We start from the raw sequence: 5,771 nt of genomic DNA, 5'->3' as shown, positions 1-5,771 counted from the left end.
TTCATGCCCACTTTAAAAATGACCCTTCTATCCAGAATGTTATCCATTTCCGATGGATATGAAAATGCATCAGCAGCGCTAGACTTCTAAAATCAAAGTAGTATCAGAAGTAGTAAATAACCAAAAAAAAAAAAAAATCCTTGAAGAGAATAACATACCTCAAGTAATCCCGCTCTTAATTCATTAGCAGTCTTACCGATGAGCTTTGTCGCATATAAAATGTTTTCTGAACTATATTTATCCAACGACTCTTGGATAAAAAAAAGTTCAAAATATTTTTATTCTTAACTTTTATTCAATTTCCTAGTTGAAGTTTAAAGTAAATCTTCTCAATCGCATAGAAATGCTTCATTCCTATCATTACATAGTCACGTTTAAATGATTTTTATTTCTTTAACTTGAAATATTTATCTTTGAATTTAAAGCTATCAATTGAAAACTAATATCTATAAGAATACCCCTCCCATCCTAGCTCTCCTATTTCCATTTACCGTGCGAAGGCTAATGGATTAACTTTTCTCAATAAAAACATTCAATTCTTCTCCGATTGCATAATGTCCACAGGGTTCACGTATTTCCCCCTTTAAGTAAGTGTCCTATGAAAAAAACCCAAAATCGATCACAATATCAAAATAAGTCTGCAACATTTTTTTCATTTTCAAAGATTAATCCACAACAACTTAAAATAAGATTTTCCATGAAACAATACAAAGCGCATACATAACCTGCTTAATTTTTTCTCAGTTTTCCTGTGCGTCCTTCAATATTTAGGAGTAGATAGGCTCGCTAGAATTGCTTAATCTTCCTCGGTTGAATTTAATTTTACCTGAAAAATAACATAAAAATATTTGTATACATTAGTTAATAGCAGGAAGGTAAGGGACTATTGGAATTACAAGCAGCTATAAATAATAACATCATTGAATATTGATAGACTTCCTCAAAAGCAATATGCATATACTAACATCATTGAATATTGATTACTGATTACTTACATAATAATATTAAAAGCTACATAATATTACATATTTTATATCAAAAGCTCTCATGCAAAAATAAACTAACATGATTGAATATTGATATTTCATACAATACTTTTTTGTATAATCAACGATTACCCTTAGACTACAATTTTTCCTATAAACTATCTTTACTAAAAGAACAACCATAGCAGTTTACTTCACATAAATGAACAACCTTTAGACTTACAAAAGGAGAAAATGTAAAACTATCAACAATACAATTATCTATTTACTTCATAATCTCTGTGTTACTCCTTAAACTTTTGATAAGAGATTTCGTTCTTAAAAGTTATTGGGAAAGGCATGATAATTTACTAAGTTGATTTGGTAAAACTCCTTCATATATTTCGTTTCTCCATCGTATTTGTTCATTTTTCATATATTCATTTCGCATTTGTGAGATATTTATATACATCAGATCTATTGAACGAAACTTCAGATTCCTTAGTTACACCTGTGACAAAAGTGAATGTAATGTTAATTGTAACAACACAACATACTCAGTGTAATCCCACAAGTGGGGTTTGGGGATAATGTTAATTGTAAACAACTACAAAATAATAGCAATAACAAAGTTAAATTAAGCTTGAAAATATACCTTGAATATTATTCAGAGAAATTTGATGTGCATAACCCATAATCCTTTTACCCATCGTAGAAATTCTGTACAAAAAAAAAAAAAAAAAAAAAAAAAACAACTAAAAGTCCTCTTACGATTTTATTTATTGCAAGCATGGTATTTTGAATAAAAAGAATAAAAGAGGCATAAATATAATATGACCTTATCAGTACCAAACAATGGGAATTAAAATCTCTTGCCGCTATATGCCACATTAAAGTATATAAGAATAAAATAGTATCAAGGCGGGTAAAGAAATAAATCATCAATACCTTGTGAATGAAATGTTCACAGAAAATTTTCTTGAGATAAAAAAAAAATTAAATCTGAAAATGATTATTAGTAGAAGAGAATTAGAAAGCTTACATAGATTTATGTGTTATTGAAGGGATATTTATAAGAGGTTAAGCTCAAAATTCAAGCCAATCAGTTAGTTAAACAATATCTATTTGAAAAGGTAGGATTTTAAAATATCATTATCTTATTATATATTTGAGTTTGGAAAAATTTGAATTGGTTATCCTTATCTTATATACTTAAGTATATATTCTTGTTTAACTTCTTTTTTGAATTAGAGATAGGATAAGTACTTCATAAGTGATGGAATTGTACTCATGGTCAAGTTTGTTAGCAATTTGACCGTACATGAACTTTTGATGATATTAATTATGACACCTAATTAAACATCTTCATTTTTATTATATTAAATCTCATGTTGAGTATATTTTGTTAAACTTTGAATCTTCAATATTTTTCCAGTTAAAGAAGGTTACAGTACACCACCTTTTTTTTTTTTTTTACGTGCACCACTTTATAAAATATGCTGGAGAGCTTATTTTAATTAATTCAAATTTCAGACATCTTTTATTTGTTTGTTCAGTATAATGACACAAATATTTTTTAAATTGTGCAGATTATGTTGAAAATATTATTTGAATTATTTAAAATTCAAAATAATTTTGTCACATCTTTTAAATTAACCTCAATGCAAAATACTCTTTTTATATAGGTGATTTATTTATTTATTTATTATTATTTAAGATTATTTAAAATTCGTCTGTTTAAGATTAGAATGCTTCATTTTTGAAGATAAAATGATAAAGAATTCCATTAGGTTTAGATCACTTCTTCAAAATTCAAACTTACCGAAACCTAATTCAATGAATTATCTTCTCATTAAAATTTGAACATTTATATTTCAATTATCAATTCAAAATTTATATTACAATTTTTATTAACTTTGTCCTAATTTTCATTAATTTTTAAAATTGCCAAGTGGCTTGTTATTAGCTTGCCACTTGGCTTAACCACATTGCTTATACCTCTCTTATTTTATATACTAAGATTCGTACCAAGCGCGACGCGCAATAGATCAAATAAAACTAATCATAGAAAATTATTATCTTATTGTTTTTATATAATAAAAAAAAATTATTATCTACATAATAAATCTTATACTCTAATAATAAATATGATACTCTAAGAAGTTACTTGTTAAAAGTAGGCAAACATTTTGAGTGAAGTATGAATAATGACTCATCCCCTGTTTTTTATTGTTATTTTTAAAATATGATACTCTAAGAAGTTACTTGTTAAAAGTAGGCAAACATTTTGAGTGAAGTATGAATAATAACTCATCCCCTGTTTTTTATTGTTATTTTTATTTTTGTTTTTCTCAATAAATAACATCATCTAATCCCCTATTCCACTCCACCCACACCCCCACCCCCACCAAATTGCATGGTGTCTCAACATGCAAAACAAATTTGAGAAGTAAGGCTTTTTTCTAGCGAAGTAATAAGAGTTTTTGAGAAAAAAAAAAATCAATATATAAATTGAGTTTTCGATTAAGAATTTTTTGAATCATTTTAATCCTAAAATAAAGTTTGACTTAGGTTAAATTAAGATTACGTTGAAGAAGTTGTCAACATAGGAAGGTGAAAAAATTGAAGTGGGTGTATTGAATAAAACAACTTACCTGGATTTGATGCATATTATTTTACACTGATCTAGCCACTTTGTTTGTGCGATTAACTTCACCATGACACACACTCTCTCCTATGATATCTATATTTTATATAAGGATTAATTAGTAATATAGTTAAACCATATTAACTATTCGAGTATTTTATACTGATAATATGTTAGTATTATAATACCAAATGTCAAATGAATTCTGAAACCCCCAAATAGACTTTGAGAAACAATCTTTAGCATTTAAAATTGTTTTTCCCATAGAAATTTCCTTAACCTCCTAATATTGATTGTTCTCTTCAATAAATAACAAAGTCAATTAAAATTGGATGTTAAAGTCACTACTGGTATAAAATAAGCTTAATTTAATTAAAGGTCTCATTTAAGTTGCATATAAGAAAACAATAGCATCAATAATAATCGCACAAGTCAAAAGTTATAGCTTTTTTAGCATTCTTTGAGTATTTAACTCACTATCTATATATTGAATTTTTTTGCTAATGATAACAGTTGTATTTTCTAATATTGGTATTAGTTCAGTAAATTAGAGAATAAAGATAACTGGAAATGGCTTACTTTATAATTTGTAAAAGGCTTTTTCAGCGCTCTTCTCTTCATAAATATCTTGTCAACGCTTCTTCCTGCATTATTACGTAATAAAGATCTTTATTGACTCCTTGTTCTTTAGATTTACAGCTTTCAAGCTAATGCGCTTAAACTACATAAACGCAATTTCTAAATGAAGCAAAAATGAAATTTACCTGCATACGGTGATATCTACCTTTGCATGAAATCCACAAATAGTTAGTATTAGAGCAGTCATCATCATCTCTCTTCATGTAGGGCAATCTAGCTTCCATGAGATTTTAAATTAATGCAAAAGAGGATTCAATAACAATAACAACAACGTACCCGGTGTAATCCCACAAGTGAGATCTGGGAGAGTAAAGTATACGCAGACCTTGCCCCAACTTTGATCGGCTAGTTCCTGCAACCAAACACAATACATATAATTTATCATAAGTATTACAGATAATGTGTTATAATTCAGGCACTCTATAACTTTGCATTAGGAATGGAGCTTTAGAAAGGAAGCAAATTATAGGCTATACAAAATGAATTAAACTAAATCATATTACAGCCAAAGATCAGTAAAAGAATGGAAGGTGACCTTATGAAACTCATTTTTCCAGAACCTAATGTCTTATCACAAAAACAAACGCGAGTTTGGCTAAATGAATTTCCCAGCAAGTCCTCACAAAAGAAAAAAATTATTCGAAATATCTTAAATAGTGGACGGAAAAAGAGTGGGTTTACCAATGAAAGATTTACTTTTCAAATTCAAATTATATTACAAATAAGTACGATTTTAAAAGATTTTCGTCTCCTATTTATATTCATAATAAAAGATATATTTTTCAACTCAAATTTAAATTGCGTATATAAGTATGATAAGAATTAAAAAATGTATTTATCTTCAATATGAAATAAAAAGTTTTCTTTTAAATCAAATTCAAATTGAAGCTAAGTAGGTAATGATGAATAGTTTAAAATATATTTACATTCAACTTAAATTCTTAAAATATTTATTTTTCAATTCCAATTTAGATAGCAAATAAGTTTTAGCTAGGTAGAGAAAACCTGATAAGATTAATAATTGTGGCTGCCTTATTTTTCCTCCAGCATTTATTTTTTCAATAAGTGCTTATTTGAAAAAAAGTGAGGTGTTTGGCCAAGTTCTGTAGAAAATAAGTGCTTGTAGAAAGGGGTAAGCGCTTTTTCGTAGTTAAAAAACGTTTTTTTTTTGCCTAAAAGATTTTTTTAAAAAAAAGTATTTTTGAGAAAATACAAATAGAAACACTTTTTAAAAGCTTGGTCAAACACTAATTGCTGTTCAAAAGTGCTTTTTTAATTAATTGGCCAAACACAAACTGTTTTTCGCCAAAAGTGTTTTTTTGAAAAGTACTTTTAAAAAAAAGTACTTTTTAAAATAAGCTAATTTTAGAAGCTTGGCCAAACATGCTATAACAAAGATTTCATATTTGACTATTCCAATTCGAATACGGATTTTTCTAACAACCACGAAGAGCTGCCGGATTTATGGTAATTTATGTATGCAGAACATTTGATATATGTTAGCTTAAGATAATATCTTG

This window comes from Lycium ferocissimum, chromosome 5 (assembly GCF_029784015.1).
Source record: "Lycium ferocissimum isolate CSIRO_LF1 chromosome 5, AGI_CSIRO_Lferr_CH_V1, whole genome shotgun sequence".
NCBI classification, from domain to species: domain Eukaryota; kingdom Viridiplantae; phylum Streptophyta; class Magnoliopsida; order Solanales; family Solanaceae; genus Lycium; species Lycium ferocissimum.
The sequence above is the reverse complement of the archived record's forward strand: the minus strand, read 5'-3'. Positions refer to the sequence as shown.